At 30.9% G+C, this 19,157-nt stretch overlaps 1 protein-coding gene across 7 annotated transcripts in view; it reads right to left on the minus strand.

Moving 5' to 3' along the window:
- LOC123260774 (transcription factor Sox-2-like) overlaps positions 1–19,157 on the minus strand; it is a 375,090-nt gene that overhangs the window by 343,928 nt on the left and 12,005 nt on the right. For 3 of the 7 annotated variants that reach the window (XR_006508512.1, XR_006508511.1, XR_006508513.1), the window contains exon 1: positions 14,953–15,919. The gene's annotated coding sequence lies outside the window, so the exon portion shown is untranslated. Of the gene's footprint in view, positions 1–14,952; positions 15,920–19,157 lie in introns of those variants that run through there. The other 4 variants (XR_006508517.1, XR_006508515.1, XR_006508514.1 and 1 more) reach the window with 4 other exon arrangements.

Below are 19,157 nucleotides of genomic sequence, written 5' to 3' on the forward strand. Positions count from 1 at the left end.
AATTTATTAATTTGTATTTTTTCTTTAAATATTATGATTCAAAGTTTTCAAAAATTGACCTGAATTTAAATGTGAGTTTTTTCTATACTTTACAATAATTATTAGTTAATTAGCTGTAACAAAACGAAGATTAAACTCTATTGATTGGTATATTAACAAAGATAAAGACGATATTAAATAATTTAAAGCGTGTGAGGACGAGTGGATCAGGGTCTATACGATTTAGTATTTAGTATAGAAAGTACTCAATCCTGAATGGTATATGCAGTACACTAGTATCGGTGCCGACCGGGAGGTGGGTGTACCGGTTAAGTGGGGGAAATTGCAAAACAATGAAATCCGCTGGAGGGGGTAACAATGTGAGGGACAATAGGCCTGATAATGTGCCAGAGAATGGACGCCTAGACAAAAGAGTCGAATAAGGGCGCGCGCGCTTCATGCTGCTATTTCATATACATACATATATATATATATGTGTATATATGTGTAAATGTGAACACGGCGTATACAACAACGCTTTTGCGCTCGACTAACTCTTTACCTATCTATCGCTCGCATTATCCTGCCGGTTTCATCCGATGTGTTTTACTGTCAGAAAGCATACTTCCGCGAGCTATGTATCAAATACACTTTTTATTTGTGCGAGCTTGAATCTTTACTTTAAGAGTTTGAAAGGAGTCATATTAATCGATGATATGATGAAGAAAATTTTTTTACATTTTAAAAATAATCTTATATTTTAAAAACAAATATATTCTTATAAAAATTATAATTTCATTCAAAAATTGTTTGATAGTAATTCAAAATTTAAAAATTTAAAAAAAATACTGAGATACACGTGGAAAAAAAAATTATTCATGAATTTTGACATTAATAATTATTAAAGGATAATTTTTACAAAACATAAGGAGGTTATTATTAAATTAAATTGATGTTTTAAGTTATAATTTTTTATTGAGATAAATGGTTATTCAAACAAAAATAAAATGAATTTTTTTTTTTGTCAGAGATGAAACCCACGAATTGTTTAATAATTAGATTTGCTAATTTTGTTAATTAAAAAATTTTAAAGATTCATTTTTAATTCAGAAATTTTGAATTGAAAATTAGAAAATCATTTTTAAATTTTAATGTTTGGGTTAAAAAATATTCAATTACTTTTTAAATGATTAAATCATACTTAATATGTTGGTATTTTAGATCAATAATCATATTAACTGCAAAATAATACTAAAAATGTTTAAATTATAGTGCAAACTATTTAAATATATGAAAGTAGCCGAAATTCTCCGACTATATTAAAATAAGGCTTAATTGTTATCATTTTTTTGAATTATTTAATTTTTGTTATTGGTAATAGTTGGCATTTTTGTTATTATTTTAAAAAAATCTACTGTAATAATAATTAACATAAAAACTTGTAAATTCAATTAAAAAACTTTTCATTTCATCACAAATATTGCTTACTGCTATGTTATTAGAAAAGAAGATTAATTCAAATTTAATTCAAAGGGTAAGAGTTACGAAATTGGCACCTCCCTTTCCCTATAAGTAATATGTAATATCCATATGTATGTATACATAAGATTGGCCCCACAGGAATCAGAGGCTTAAAAGCAGTTTGGGTGAACCGCTGCAGTACACTCGAACACGACCCCTGACATAACCGCGGCTTCTGACGGCGTACCGAGAAGAGGGTGGAAACCAGAGCAAAAGGGCGGCAGACTCCCTCTGTCTCCGTTATCGGCCGGTCCGCCGTACACCTGTTGTTTTAACCCGCCCACGATATCGCTTCTCCCTGATTGTTGCTCTCCACATACACACGCTCACACACACACGCACCCACATTTATATGCTTGGAATGCACAACAAAACTTTTACCTGGCACGCGACCCTTACTACTGCGGCTGACTCTTACAGCTCGTACTACTTGGATTATTACGCCCATTAAAGTCCAATTTGTATTTAAACGAGGAGAAAAGAAAATAGTTTTATTTATTTCAAGCTTTATTTTTTTTTTTTTTTTGTAAAAAATCGTAAATAATATTATGCACACTGATAAAAAAAAAAAAATTTTTAAAGAATTTAATAATTTTTAATTGATTAGAAAAATTCTTGTAATTCAACTAAAAAATTTTTCTTGGTTTGTGTAGCTTTTACTTGATCAAATAATTTTTCTTCTTGATTTAAGATAATCTAATTCTTTATAATCATTTTCTGGGTTCAAAATTTTTACTTTTTAATCGATTAAATTTTTTACCAAAGAAAAAAATTCTTTGAGAATATTACTGACTTGTAAATTAAAAATTAAAAATTGAATCTTAAAAATTAAAAAATTTAATGTTTCTAATAAAACTCTCCAAAATGATTTTTTTGGTTCTAAATTTTTTCCCTTTAATCAACTTAATTTTTTTATTCAGTATATTTTCTTCACTCCGTTTTTGCTCGAAAAAAAGTGATTTCTAATTCAATTTATTATTATTTTTACCCAAAGGCAAAAAATATCTTCCAGACACTGAATAATTAGCATTTCACAGAATTTAAAAGCGCGAAATGATAAAAACAGTTTGTTTTAGTTTGTAGTCGCGAGAACTCGCAAAAAAAGCTGTAGGGTGTCCTCACGAAATAAAGGGAAGAAAGGGAGCTTATGGGCCCGCAACAAGGAGCTGAAGAGATTCCGCAGCGCCAAGTAGAGGTCGGACTTCTTATGGCACATCAAGAAAGACGAAAGAATAAGAAGAAATGAGAGAAAGAAAAAAAAGAGAAGTAGCTGTATTATATATAATACAGCGAGTTCTGGGTTGTTGGTCTGCCTTACACCACAAACAGTCCATAGAAATTCTGGTAGATTAAGACTGGACGTATTTGTGACTGACGATGGCTCTGTGTGTATTTATTTACGTGTATAGGTCGGTACTTGGTTCGCTGTTATTTAAGCTTCGCATAATGGCAACTCTTTTATACTTCTTGTGTCTTACATCTGAGACTGTGTCGTATCGCTCCAGAGGGCGCATTCATTCCGGTGAATGCCTCTCTTACACCGCCTCGTACCGGCAGCACAATGCCTTCTATGGCGCCTTCAGGTCTTTCTACACGGCAAAACGTATCACAAAATACAATAACCTACCAAGGATACAAAGCCTCAATTTTTTACTTTATGCCTTTTACTCCACCCTGCCCACCTCGCTTCTACTCTGCCCTCAAATGTTATTGTTGTTGTTTTGTTGTTTTCGCAATAGACTAAGGAGCAGCCAGAATTTTCAGTGCTTTCGTGATGGAGCATTAATTCTTTTGGTACGAACCGTAATCAATTTTTATGGAAAAAGAATTTTGATATCTTTATTTTATTACTCTTGTGATAAGAAATTTTTATATTGATAGTAAGTTAAATTGTTTCTATGTATTTTGAAAAATATAAACAATCCTTTGAATTTTCTTATTTGATATACCCGTAAAAAAATTTGTAATTTATAATTATAAAATGAAGTAATGTTTTTTTCGCTAAAAAACGAGCTTCGAGACAAAAAAAATCTTAATTAAAGCCAATTGGTCCCAAAATAATTTTCTTGACAAAAATATTTTTCTTTAATTAAGTGGTTTTTTTTTATAGTGTCGTTGTGATAGTTTTTGTCTAAAATATTATATTTTTTTGAAATTAATTTAAAATTTAAACTGAGATCCTGACAATTAAAGAAATAATTTAATTTAGTTGAGTAAAAAATTGATTTTCAGAAAAAAAAGAGCTTTTGACGCAAAACAAAAAGACCTCGGTTCGAATCCCGGTCGGGGTTATCTAAATTATTTTATTTCAAGCTTTTAAATTTTAGTTAAAAATTCTAGGATTGTAAAAAGTAGTTTAATTTTTGTTATTAAATTACATGTTGCTGATTATTGCTATCAAAAAAGAAATTTAATCGTGAATTAAAAGATTTATAATTCTAAAAAAATTTTCACTCACTGATAGAAGGATTTGTTTATAATTAAAAATATTTATTGATATTTAATAAATCATTTATTAGAGACCACTTTTTAGTCCTTAAAAAATATTTCTTAGTATTTAAAAAGATTTATTAATATTTAATAAATGAATATCAGATTTATTAAATACAAACAAATCATTTTAAATACTAAGAAATATTTGTTAAGGACTAAAAAGTTGTCTCTAATAAATGATTTGTTAACTATTAACAAATATTTTTAAATACAAATAAATCCTTCTATCAGTGCTGAGGTACTATAGCATCTTAGGTATCAAACAGATAATAACGGCTGACGGTGTTATTGTTTGATTGTGTGCAGGTAATGATTGAATATTCCCATTCATCAAGTTGTCTGGTAGTGGCCAGTGCAATTAAACAGAGATATTACGGGCAGAAAAGAGGGTTGGGAGTAACGTTAGTGCTAGCAGTGGGTAGCGCGAGAACAGAGGAAGAGGACAGTAGAATCTAATGCTCTAATGAAATGCAGAGGGGATGAAAGGAAGGAGAACAACATACAAGAGCCCGCAGACAATGGAGAGTCAGAGACTCCCGACTCCCGACGACTGTATACGATGATGGTGATGGTGCTCTCTTGTATTATTGTCGTCGTCGACAACAGTATTGTTGCGGCGTGGTTATTGTGTCCACGATCATGTTTTGTGACCCGATCGCCGGACCATGACTCACAACGACATCACCGACGACATCACTGCCAGCTTATGGATCTGCTTGATTGGTTAACCTGTCCTGGACTATCTATTCATACTATTTTTTATACTATTATTGTTAATACTACTACCTACTTCTGCTTCTACTTCTGCTGGTAGCGCTGCCGCCGTTTGTTATTCTACTATTCAATTTTTAATAATAAAAAACCGTCGAATAGAAATAAGAGAATAATACAACTCGTACAATACAAGTGTTTCGTAATGAGTAATCACGTGATTAACTTTACAAGTTATTCAAGTTTATTATTACTGGAGTTTCTATTTGTTTTTTTTTTCTTTTTTTTATCAGTTGAAAATTTTTTTCGGAAGCTTCTTTGAAATCAATAAAAAATTTTTTACAATTAAAGAATTAATTTCTTTGTTTGTCTTGATTAAAAAATTTCAATATTTAAAACTACAATAATAAAAAATTGAAAAGAAAAAAATTATTACGAAAATTTTGATCATCTTGAATTAAATAAAAAAATTATTGAATATTAAAATTTTTTTCCCACATTAAAACGATACAGTTCTTCAAAGTTATTTTCCTGATTCAAGTTAATTTTTTTTTCTATGTATGATTGGATAATTCATATCTGATAATATATGTTTTTCTTTATACCTCGGTCGAAAGTACGCATCTTTTGCACCTATTTCGCGGCAGAAAGTTAAAGATTCGTGCATTGATTAAGCTACACATTCGCCTTCTATAACAGCGGGAGCCAATGCTTTCGCTACCGCGACTGACATTAGTCATTTGTTACTAACTATGTTTTGTTAACGCTGATCATTTACGATTGATGGTACAATACAACTTGGTTATATTTCTTTCTTTCTTCTACTTACATGAAATATTTCATATATAGATAGAGATATAGATAAAAATATAATTGTCGTAAGAGTGAGTAGATCATCCGATGTAACTTTATAACCAGGTTGTACTGTATACTGAGATTCAGTTTGACAGTGACGTGTGTAAAATGGATCAACTTTATTTAATTAATGAATTATTTAGAAAAATGTACGCAGTAACAACAATTTAATTTGATTTTTATTAATTATCGTTAATTTTCAGATAATATGTTCGTTTTTTCTATTTTTAACCGAGAATAATCTTTATTATGTTTGTTGAATTCAAGAAATTTCAGTTTTATTTAATCTAAAAATTAAAAAAAAAAATGTTTTTTAATTATTTTTTATTTGATTTTACATTAAATTTTTTTTATTTGATGCCTGTTCCCCCGACCAGCAGCACTCGCTTAGCTCGTGCCGCAAATGTCGGGGGCAGGCATCAATTTTTTTTCGATACAGTACATCAAATATTTTACGTACTTTCGACCGGCTATAAAGAAAAATAGTATACACTACACGGGCAGAAGTTTGAGAGCTCTGAACTGCGCGCCGTGATGCCCTCGGCTACGCCTCGGGCATCATGGCGCGCAGTGCAGAAATCTCAAACTTTCTGCCCTAATAGTGTAATATACTATTAATTACGACATGTAAAATTCACAGATAATCATGTATGATTATTTCAATGATCATGATAAAGTATTATGTTCTTGATGCATAGTCTTAAGCCGCTGAATGAAATAATTAGAGGATCTTATGACAAGTAATAAGAATGCTCGAATAAAACATAACTAACTGAGCAGTCGTCTTAGCATAGAATGCACATAGACCACTACGATAGCGATAGTGATAGTATGATAGTCGCCTTACTATTATAGATATTAATATATATATATGCTGTCAAGTATGTAAAGAACAAGCATAGAGTAAGAGTAGGAATACCCATAAACGAGTGTACACTTACGTTCACACACGAACGAGGAAAGCGAATCGGCCGTTCCACTCATCCTCTCTACCGTCCGACTCATTGTGTCGGACGATTGTCTTAGAATAATGGCGCAGACTCACAATAGTGACTACAATGCTTGCTCGTCTAACAATGCCATGACGTCACACGCGACGGACGATGTACGTGAATGTGCCACCACCGACAACTCTACTCTCTACTCTACTCCCATCCTAATAGTCGTGTGCGTCGCCTACTCCCTGCTCTTCAGGACGATCCTTCTATATTCCTATTCTCTTCCCCCTTATCACCGCCACCAGCAGAGCCACCCTTCACCCTTCCTCTCCTTCCACCCCCTTCAACCTGCGAGGCTCTTTCTTGTTTTGTAGCTCATTTGTACACAAAAAGAAATTTTGTTTGAAAATTACAGTGAACATGAGAGTAATCGTGGAGCAATTCTTAATTTCTGATCTAATTACGATTTAATTTAATAATTATTTACAAATACCAGGTAAAAAATACTGTTAATTTTTACTGTAGAATTATGAAGGTTAAAAATAATAAACGTGAAAAATTAATAAGATGAATAACTCTTTTTTACTATTTTAATATTAAAAATTGCGGTAATAGAAAATGTTTTTAGTGAAAGTACTAAAAAATTAACCGGACTTGATAGTAAAAATTAATCGAAGTGTTTAATTAAAATTTAATCTAAGTAAAAAATAATAATAGTATCTCCAATAATAATTCTATTCCATGTGTGCAGTAAGCTGCACTAAGTTATTTTATTAAATTTAATAGTTGATAATTAAATTTTTTATTTTACGGCTGAGTCCTGTAAGTTTTACTGACACAAACTTTAAAAAGTATTGCTGTTACTAATAAATGATAAAGCAGCATCCCACGAGTGTGGTACAGCCTAATAATTTTTTTCTTGAATTTAACAATAAGTTTTAAAGAAAAATTCTTTCCTTGTATCATTAATTAGATTTTTAAAAAATTAGTCAGAGACGTTTTTTTGGACTGTAAATCGTGCTGCGCATATTTATGGCGATAAAAAATGAAAGCAAAGATGAGTAGAGGCAAAAATAAAAGGTAGAGGTAGGTAGAGGGTGGTGGTCTTGAAGAAGTAAAGTAAAAGTAAAGGTAGAAGGTGCTACCGGATAAGAATAACCGAGGGCTTGGTGGGCTGAATGCCGGTTGTTAATTAATGCCGCCATTCAGTGTGCACATTAAATTAGTACCGAATTGTCCGCTCGTCCCGCATTCAAAGGCCAGCTATTCTGAAAAGAGTCTTATTAGCAAACACAGAAGAAGCCCTCTCTTTACTTCCTCTTTCCTCTTCTCTCTTTTGGAAGCTCGGTAAACTACGGGAGTTTCAAGTGAAGATTGGAAAGTGAAGTGGAGTAGTGATGGTCCAGTAGTCGACAGCTCGGAAATTCCACGCTCGCGGATACCAATAGAATCTACAACTCTAAAGTTATGCTCCGTACCGATCCATTCAATATTCCACGGCCGAGGAAAAACAATACGTAAAACTTTTTCCAACTCCACTCTACACTCTCTACTCGTCGAAATAATTCGTTACGGCGATAGAAAAATTAAAAATAAAAATATAATACCGGAAAACTTGTTCGGACGATGTTATTATTATATATATTTTTAATAAAGCGAGAATTATTAATTAACTCGGGGTGATCGCAATCGACATATTGTCAACCGGGATACTATTTGTTGGAAAATTTTTCACAAAGAAAAACAATTAATCAACTATGGTAATTAATTTTTTAAAACATAAGATAAAATTATTATTATTCTTAGCCTTCCTAATTCTTTAATTAGATATTTTTTAATTAAAAATTTTAATTACTTGGTTTGAGTAATAATTTTCCTGTCATTTTGGCAATTTTTGTAAAGTAGCAATAAAAGTTATACTATCAATTAAATGAAAAATACAAAAATAACATTAAAAAGAATTTAGGATCGGACCAATTCAAGTTGAACCTGCAGAGAAAGAAAAATTTTTTGGCTCGAGAATGAAATTCTTGGCTCAAGAAAATTTCAGGTGCCTGAAGAAACACCGAAATTGTGTTGGCCGAAGTAAAAATTTTTCTTGAAATTCTATTCTTAGTGGAAGTAATTTTTTCTTAATTCAAATTATCATAAATACTTGATACAATAAATTTTTATATTTGATCAAGATTTTTAGATACTTTAGGGAAGCAGCGCTACCTACTTCAGCTAAGAAAAAAATTTTCTCACCTTGAGAAAATTTTTCTTTTGAATATTTGATACCCATTTTATATTATTTTAGCGTACAATTATACATATTGAATGAAAAAAATGATTCAATATTATTTGATCTTCCCATTTGACATGTTAATCAATAAAAATATTAATGAAAATTTACTTCTATCAAGATATTTAATTTTTAGGAGCAAGAGAGAAATTTTCTCAAGACAAGAAAATTTACTTCTATCAAGAACTAAATTTTTTGGAACAAGAGGCTGAATTTTCTCAAAACAAGATTTCCTTGACTTAAATAAATTTTATTGTATCAAGATACGTATTTCTTAAAGCAAGAGAATTAATTTTGTTGGAATAAGTGAAATTTCTTGTGTCAAAAAAAAATTTTTTTTTCGCTCAAGAAATTAATTAGGAAGAAAAATATTTTCTTGGCTCAAGTAAACCTTTTTTTCTATGTGGATCTCCACGATTACATGTCCAGTGCTTAAAAATTTATTATTTGTATTATTATTATAATAATTTTTGCATAAGGCCTTAATCCGAAAAATATTTAAAGAACAAATTTTTTTTTTTGTAGAAATAATAATGATAAATTTTTAAAAACATTATTATAATTATTATTATTAAAAAAAAATAAAAAAGTATGTATTAGTAAAAATATTGTGTGAAATTAGTTAGAGTAAAAAAGAAATAAAAAAGTTCTGTGGAGGAGGTGAATGAAGAAGCGTTGGAAAATATTCGAAGCGTGAAAGAGGTTGTTGGTGGAGAAAAAGAAAAACTCTCTACTCTGAGAGATCGAACGATCGTAGATTGAATAGGAGCGTGGACTCTGAGAGAGGTAGCGGGATGCCGACCGTACCGGAGCCATCGCCTACCGCCGCCGCGGCGCACACAAGTGTAACCAGGGGGTGAGTGAATTGGAAAGAGAGTGAGGAGTGAGGAGTGTGGAGTCGAAGTAGAAAAACGAAAGATTCGCGAATAGAAAACCGACTGATGGCGCTCGGGGTGAGAAAGAGGAAACTCACATATATTCACACAATTTGCACACTTACACACTTACACACACAAGAGAGCGAACGGAGCTCAGGGAGGGAAAGAAAGAGTAAAATCAGTAACGCGATGGCGATGGCGGGGTACATTGTGTCGGGCCGCTTGATACTTTATTCTGTATAAAGGAACGGCGGAACAATAGCGAGAACGCGGAAGAATGGGACTATATAAGGGAGACAGGGAGAAGAGAATGAATAAGAGAGGAGAAACGCACTCTGCTCGCCAGTGTGAAGACTCATCACTCTGTAAACAATGCAACCTGACGAGAGACCAGAGACCAGGGACTGACTATTGCTATTGCTCTTACTCCTACTCCTACTCTCTTCCTCTCCTGCTAGGATTTATTCAACTCCGCTTTAAGTATACCAAAAAATAGTTGTAATAATTATTATAATAATTATAATGCTTCAAAAGGTATCCTTCTATCCAGTGTCCAGTACCTAGTCCATGGTTTGCTTGCCAGGAGATAATAGTTAAGATAAAAATGCAGATATTTTTTTTTGCCCCAAAAATAAATAATTTTTAAGCTTTGGATTGTGAAAGAATTTTTAATATCGATCCCTCTGAGCCTTTATCGATCATTTCCTACCCTGAAAGTAAAAATTATTTAAAAACAGAATTTTTTTTTACGAATTAACAACAAAAGAATTTTGAACAAAATTTTGGAGCTCACACGGAAAAAAGTAAACTGTAATAAATAACAGTCGATTTATAATAAGTAATGATCAACTGCTAAAAATTACCATTTCAAACAGTAAAATCGTGATTTTACTATTCACTTTATAATATTTACCATTTAAACGTTACAATTTAATCTCTACATGGAAGAAAATACTATTTCAAACAGTAATATTCGCTATGTGAATGTCTAAAATGTTAAAATATAATAATTAAAAATTCAGACTTTGATATTTATCATTTCGTAGCTAAAAAATGATCTTATGATATGTAAAAAGTATAAAATAAAGTTAGTAAATTTCTAATACAAGCAACGTCAATATTTACAAAGTAAAATGGTAAATTTTAAACGCAACGCTAAAAATCAAACTGTAATTATTGACTTGCTTAGACTGGTAAAATGTATATTTTAAAAGTATAATTTTTACTGTTTCAAATGTCAAATTCTCTCAGAGTGAGATCCCCTTCTCTTTCATCTGAGTTCCCCTTCTCCTCATAATATGGACTATATATTGAAATGGCAATTTTTACTGTTTAAAACTGTAATTTTTTAAGATGAAAGAGTCGTTATTTACTATAGTGACAGCTACTAATCACTTATTTTGGATATTAAATTATAAATTGTGGCTTTTATACTTTCTACATTAAGTTCTGTAATATTTATATTTTTGCCACCCGGATGACTGCTTTACTATTTGAAACTATAAAAATTAACCGGAATCCGAGTGAATATTACAGTTTACTTTTTTCCGTGCAAGAAAAAAAAATCAAAAAATATTTTTAAACACAAAAATTCTCGCTTCAGTCTAATGTAAATAAATATTGACCTTGTGAAATCGTTACCCTTGTACGCGGTGGCGAATCCCCGCCCGTTAACATCTTGAACTGTAGTCGTCGGGGTGTGAGGCAGGAATAGGGCACAAAGCTATCACGAGCGGGCTTTCAAGCTCGCGCGGTATTGTTGTCGAAGATAGAATTCTTTTGATTGTATAAAATCCAGGGGAAGAAAAAACGAGAAATGAGGGATGATAGAGGAATGTCGCCAGTCAACTAGTCCGCCAAATAAAAGGAAGATGTAAATGAAAACTTCGCTTTACAAAATACAAAATACTTTTTTGAGGACCTTACGCAGAGCTTTTGGTCGAAAAATTTGAAAGAAATTTCGCGTATCAGCAATGGTGAAAATCTGGGCTGAAAAGAGTTTGAGTCGGAGTTGGAGTTCGGTATTAAAAGGACTGAGGTTAAAAATATTTAGACGTCCAACGTTGAGATGAATAAGACTAAATTGTATCCATAATGCTGTCTCAGAGGCGCGCCATGAATAGCCTTAATAAACTCGCTAGATCCTTGGAAATATTTCAAACTCCTAAGAAGGGTATGAGTGGGTCTATGTATAGCTGAGAATCCGCTGAAAAGAAAGCTCCCTCCTTTTTCGACTCCTGGTTTCTGCATCGAGGGACATCAAGTCTCTAATGCCAAAAAAGCATTCACACATACATTGATTACCTTTAAATCCAAACTGTATACAATTTTTTCTCTTTCCATTCATATCAGGACTTTACATTAATATTTTATCGACACATCAGAAAATTTTTCAGAGTAATATCTCCGATATTTTTCAAAACTATACGTCGAACAATTTTTTGAATTTTTTTATGTCTTGTGAAAATTTTTTGCACAGATAGTATAAAAGGTTTTCAGTTTTAAATTTGTAATTTTATTTTTAAAAGTATTAAATGATTATCATTTAGCTTTGATCGTACAAATATGCAGTAAAGCATACAGGGCCCATCACCTGCTAAATTATAAATATCATCAATTTTAAATTTTTTAAATTGCACTGAGAAAAAAAACTTGATCTTTCGATTTCAAACTTCTTTTTGCTAAAAAAAATTACTTTCAAATCAAGAAATTCTTAAATCAAAACAATTCTTTTCTCAAAAAAATTTTATTCTTAAATCAAGACCATTTCTTTTCAAATAACTACACAGTAAAAAGTTTTGCGTCATTATGTCAAAAAATTTTGTGTTGAAAATTTTTATGTTAAATATTTAACACTTTTTTGTATTGATTTAACAGAATATATGTTAAATTTACATAAGGTAAAAGACCCCATTAGTGGCACCTTTAACCCCTATTAGTGGCACTTTTTCTTTTAATAAAAAAATGTTCTACTTGGAATAAAAATTAAAGATTTCTTTGATCTAAAGGTCTTAAAGATTAGAAATAATATATTCATTATTGAAATTAATGATTTTATTAATTAAATAAGGATCAAAATCAAAGAAAGTGTCAGTAATGGGTTCCCTGCCACTAATGGGGTCTTTTACCCTATAAAAGTATTAAATATTTAACACAAAAATTTTTAACACTCAGTTTTTTGACGCAAAATTTTTTACTGTTTAGTTTTATTCTCCACGTGTATAACTTCAAATTCTACCAACGAAGTTTTGAAACTCCACAACCACACACAACTTCCAGCTCCGGACTTAAAAGATTCTTTCGTTACAATCCAAAAGTATCGATCAATAAAAAAACAATCGCAGTAGCAAGGAGTTGAAAGCTTACGGGGTACATTTCACTACTAAAACTCTTATTATCGCATGTACAAAGAGTGTAAGTCTAAACTGATAGTCTGAGAGAGACAGAGGTTGGTTTTGTCCCGCGGGACAATTTGTTCCCGGAAAGCGGCGTAGAGCCACCCTTGAGTAGAAAGAAGGGTGAAAGGGGACGGGAGGCACCCTCAACCCTCTTCCTCTTGTTCTTTTGACGTCTCGCTCCACACAATGTGTTAAGGGGTGCTGGAACAACTCATACACCTTGGTGGTTTCGCGTGAATCGGTAGTTACCGAATAAACTCCCTTTTGATAAAGACCCGGGAGATAACTTACTTTATTATCTGTATCTATCCTGCCATCGCTTTATCTGTGTTTATATCGCATGTGTGTGTTCATATGTGGATGTCTGAGTGTTGACAACTCTTTCGCACAGTATTATAGGTAGATATTATACATATAGTAAATATAGTAAATGTGTCAGTGTATGGCACGGATAGGGTGGAAGCGCGATTCAAACGCGTATTTCAAATACGAAATCAAAAGCCTCATTGTCACTATAGAAATGGCTCTATTTGGAAACGATGTATTCAGCATGAAGCACGTGGAATTAACGCTGTTTGTTCAATACTACTTTTGACGCAATGTTTATTTTTAACTAAAATGAAATAAAATGAGAAGAGGACTCTGCCTCTGCGTGAGTCTGAGAAGATAAAGGAGACGAATATATAATATACAATATACGATATACAATAAACAATATAAACACATACATAGGAGCAATAAGAGAAAGGAGGTGCCAGAAAAGCGCACCGAAGGAAAATAAATAAAAATATATAATATGCCTGCCGAAACAATTGGAACCTAAGGAGAATGGAGATCTCGCTTTTTATATTTCTTCTCCATTTGATTATTTTTTTCTTCTCTTATATATGTATATATTGTATTTAGTATATATGTTTATTATTATGCTTGATGTATGTATGTATCTTTTAGCTTATTTGTCGAATATTGCACGGTTAAATGTTTTTAGATGTAAATTACCTAGGTGTTATGTTATTCAGATTCTTTTGACAATTGAAATGTAATAGAGAAAATAATTTTTTTTGAATTGAAAATATTAGTGAGTTTTTTGGTAGTTAAAAAATGGTTTTAGTAAAAGATACACTGAAAAACAATTTATTTGATTCGATCAAAAAAAAAAATTTTTAATGAAGAAATTAATTTTGAGTTTGAATTAAACAGAAAAATTATTGAGTTACAAAATTGGCAGTTTCTTAAGTAAATTTTACTTGATGCAAAATGATTTAACTCTCCAAAATTACGTCCTTAGTTTAAGATTATTTTTTCGTGAATTAAATTAATTAATTTTATTATCAGTAGATATTTTTGGATTAAAAATCGACAAAATTTTTCCGATATTTTTGTAAATTCTTATAAAAAATTTGGTTATTTTTATTTGACCTTGTATAAAGAAAAACTCTTTTTTTATTTTTTTGAGAGACTGAGAACTTTTTCAACCAATTTATTTCTTTTAGCTTACGTTTAAAAAATCTTATAAATAGAAGAAAAGATAATTGTTCAGTTTCATGATCACTTTTTTTTTCTTTTTCATAAAAAATCAATAAATTAACAATTTAAAAAATTTTTGGAATTTTAAATTTGTCTATTTCACGGCGAATTTACAATAATCTTTAAAAAATTTAAAGAAATAATTTTTTTAATTAGTTTTAAACTTTTCTTCTTAATTATTATATTTTTGTCTAAAAAAAAAATTATGTAATTGTCTAAAAAAAAATTCTAAGTATCATTTTTTAAGTTTAAAAATTATTGACTATGAAACTAAAAAATTCAACGTGTTATTTCAAATTCCTTCCTTTAGAAATTTTTCATCCTGAAAATTAAAAAAATTCAAACAAAATATTTCTTAAAAAACTCACCATTGGACGAAAGAAGATCGATGATCGACAATTAGTCCCTAAATATGAAAATCGGAGGATGTAAACAGAGGACTGGCAGCGGAGCGTGCTTGACTTGGACTCTCGATCGTAATCACTATCACTAGAAGTCATCCACTCAGTCACCTCGATCGAAGCTCAATGGAACCTGGTAATCAAAATCACAGGGTCCACTTTACACTGCAAACTGGATATATAACATATCACACATATACGAGACATGACACAGAGACACTTGCATACACACATTAGCACACCTTTATTATCTACATGCACACATTCTGGATGTTGAATTCTGGAGCAGAGAGTACTCCAGAGCGATGAGCATCATGAGATCCGATCACGATCACCATCGGATAGAAAGAGACCGACAGGGATAGGATATTTCAGTACTGCAGAAGCACCAGCACAAAACGCACTAGATTCGAAACCGAAAATTCCATTGCATTGTCCGCGTGTCAGTGGATGTCACGTGCAACCGCGGATATGCCTCCACTGTAAATATTATATGTCAACTCTCGCTAAATCATTGCCATTGGCAATCACTCACACACACACTGCACACACTTACACCAGACACACACTTGACAACCAACAGCCACTCGTATATTTAAATATTTATTTTTATTTATTTACTCTATCAATCAGAAATATCGCCGCTCTTCGCTCCGATATAATACACTAAATTTTTCAATGAAAATTCACTACCGGACGTGTCAGTAATTACAAATGATTCATGTCAGTTTTCACTACACGTGTTTTGGAATTTTTTAAACAAAATCAGAAAAATAAAAAAATATTTTTTGAAAATTTTTCGGTAGAATATTTTTTATTTTTATTGACAATGGTTGATGTTCAATTTTTATTATTGACGATTATTGATATCATTGATAACGATAGGAGTGATATCGGAGCGGAGCAGGCAAACTCTGTGACAGAGTGTAACAACGCGCGGCGAGAGACTGATTCGCGCATCACGTTCCCCAGCCACACGCCATCTTTCCGGCTGTGCTGTTCCCCACCCTCGAGTATTGTTGTACTCCCTCTCTTGCGAAGCTTAATTTTAAACATTAATTGTATTTTTTTTTTTTTGAAAAAAAAATAAAGAATCAAGAGAAAATTTTGTGAACCAAGAAAATAATTTTAAAAAGTTTCAGTGTCTTGAATCAAAATGAAAAATTATTGAATCAAATAATATTTATTTAAGCCAAGAAAAAAATGTTAGTTTAAAAATTTTTCTACTTGAATCAAAATAAAATTCTTCAAAATTATTTTCTTGATTCAATAATTTTTAAGTTACTGATATGTCACTCATACACAGAAAAAAAAATTAACTTGATTCAAGAGAAAAATTCTTGAACTAAGAATATAATTTTGAAGAGGGTAATTGTCTTGAATCAAAACGAAAAATTCTTGAATTAAGTGAAATTTCCTTAAATCAAGAATTTTGGACCGTCTGCTGTAAAATTTTCTTAATGTGGGATACGACGTATTAGAATGGCAGTATCGTCATACTGTTTCTGTTGTATTACTTAATTACACTTTTTGTTATTATTCATTAATTATACTAGACACTGTACAATTTGCCATCCGGTAATAAGCCTTGGCATATAAATCCAATAAATAAATAAATAATTGAATAAAGAATTTTTCCACTTGATTAAAGTTTACAAAACTTTTAAAAATTATATTCTTGACTCAATAATTTTTCTCTTAAATCAAATTAATTTTTTATCAGTGTACTCTACATCAATTCCAATGAATTAATTTGATTTAATAGTTAGTTTCAGTAAATTACTAACGATAGATAAACACAATTGAAAGCGACGAAGTGAAACCCGAGACAATAATCGCATACCCTATTAACGAAAGCGAAGAAGATGGTGGTGGATGCAAAAAAGGGTACAGGCGTCGCCGGATGTGATTAACAAGTTGACCGTCTCAAAAGGAAGTCCCGTTTAATTATGTTATATTATTATTGCATTAGCAATTTTTAGCCGTAATTGGCTCGAAGATTATTATTGAGACCAAGACCAGGATAAATGAAAGATTTGTCAGACAATCAATTGACCCGAATCCCACGTGGGATCAAGCAGCGCTGGAAGGTTTTACCTTGATGGTTTCATCTGTTTTGAGTTATGATAAATAACTCCAAAAAAAAGTTTATATAAATAAAAATTGAAAGTTGAAACACCGAGCTAAAATTATTGGCATATTAAAAGTGTGGAGAAGCTAGATGTTCATCGTGGATCATTCGTTAACGCGGGATTAGATGAACCTCTTGGAATATGAATATGAATATATATTATATAATGGAATATGGAATATTATCTATGTATTCGTGTGTACAAGGGTGGAGACACGGTGGGTCGTTAAGACAGCGTCTTAATATCACGCGGGGACAGAGGCTTATAATCCTAAGACCTCTGAGAGAATAGCGGGAGGATCAACCTGGGATTCTAATTAAACGGAAAACAACTTGATTAACTTGGCAACTGCCCTAGGGTCTTTGAAACTCTGTTGTACTTAACTCGGTGCTCTATTACCGATTTCCATACTTACTATAGACTGTATATACTGCCACGATTTACACTCCCGACTGACACGCACTTGTACCTGACATTTAGCGATAATTAAATTTACTTATGGAAAACTTGGGGTCTTGATGAAAAATTTCACTGTTTTCAGCTTATATTTAAAGTTTTTATTTCTTTGATCTAGTAGTGGATAAAAATTTATTTTTTTAAGTAATATGTTAGAAAATTATGTTTTTGTTTTCATCAAATATCAAAAATTTTTATGAATTTTTTGAATATGATATTAAAGTACTTACATAAATAAATTTGAAAATTTTAGAGGTCGAGCAAGAGTTATTATAAAACTTTGAACAAAATTTGAGTCGTACTTTAAAAATCTTTCGATTTGATCTTAATTAAAAAATTTAAAATTCTCATATTTCGAATCAGTTTTCAATTTTTGATTAAACATCAATAGACTATCATGAATAAATTAAAAAATTTTACAGTTCTCTTAACGATGTTTATAAAATTTTAAAGAAAATTTGACTTTTTTACTCTTTAAAAATCTTTTCAACTGATCTTAGTTGAAAAATTTAAAATTCTACAATTCTGAACCAGTTTTAAAATTTTGATCTAATATTTCCCAACACTGATAGAAGGATTTGTTTATAGTTAAAAATATTTGTTAATATATAAAAAATTATTTACTAAAGACCACTTTTTAGTCCTTAATAAATATTTCTTAGTATTTAAAAAGTTCTATTAATATTTAATAAATGAATATCAGCTGACACGCACTTGTACCTGACATTTAGCTATAATTAAATTTACTTATGGAAAACTTGGGGTCTTGATGAAAAATTTCACTGTTTTCAGCTTATATTTAAAGTTTTTATTTCTTTGATCTAGTAGTGGATAAAAATTTATTTTTTTAAGAAATATGTTAGAAAATTATGTTTTTGTTTTCATCAAATATCAAAAATTTTAATGAATTTTTTGAATACGACATTAAAGTACTTACATAAATAAATTTTAAAATTTTAGAGGTCGAACAAGAATGATTATAAAACTTTGAACAAAATTTGAGTCGTACTTTAAAAATCTTTCGATTTGATCTTAATTAAAAAATTCAAAATTCTCATATTAATATTTAAATTAAAAAATTTTACAGGTCTGTTAACAATGTTTATCAAACTTTAAAGAAAATTTGACTTTTTCACTCTTTAAAAATCTTTTCAATTGTCCGTCGTTGAAAAATTTTAATTCCTACAATTTTAAACCAGTTTTAAAATTTTGATCTAATATTTACCAAGATTTTGAACAAAATTTGACTCTTCAAAATTATTTCAATCTGATCATAGTACAAAAATTCCTTTAAACCATTTAAAAACACTTAATCCATGTCATTTTCCCAACTTTAATCTAAAAAAAGAGCAGAGGACCAGTAATGCCCCAGGGGCCTATTTTATCTCTTTCTTCCATAATGGATCCAGCTTTTAGTGGAGATATTATTGCAGCGAAATTTCAAAAACTCTTTCTGTAGACTATATATAACTAAAATATCAACATATCCACAATCCACATACTCTTGCGCCTTACTTACATACATCCAAAGCCTTTCCTTCGCAATTTCGTCGCCACATTTGCCTTTGTCTCGTGACAACAATG

The sequence above is a fragment of the Cotesia glomerata genome, linkage group LG3 (assembly GCF_020080835.1).
Source record: "Cotesia glomerata isolate CgM1 linkage group LG3, MPM_Cglom_v2.3, whole genome shotgun sequence".
In the NCBI taxonomy this organism is placed as follows: Eukaryota; Metazoa; Arthropoda; class Insecta; order Hymenoptera; family Braconidae; genus Cotesia; species Cotesia glomerata.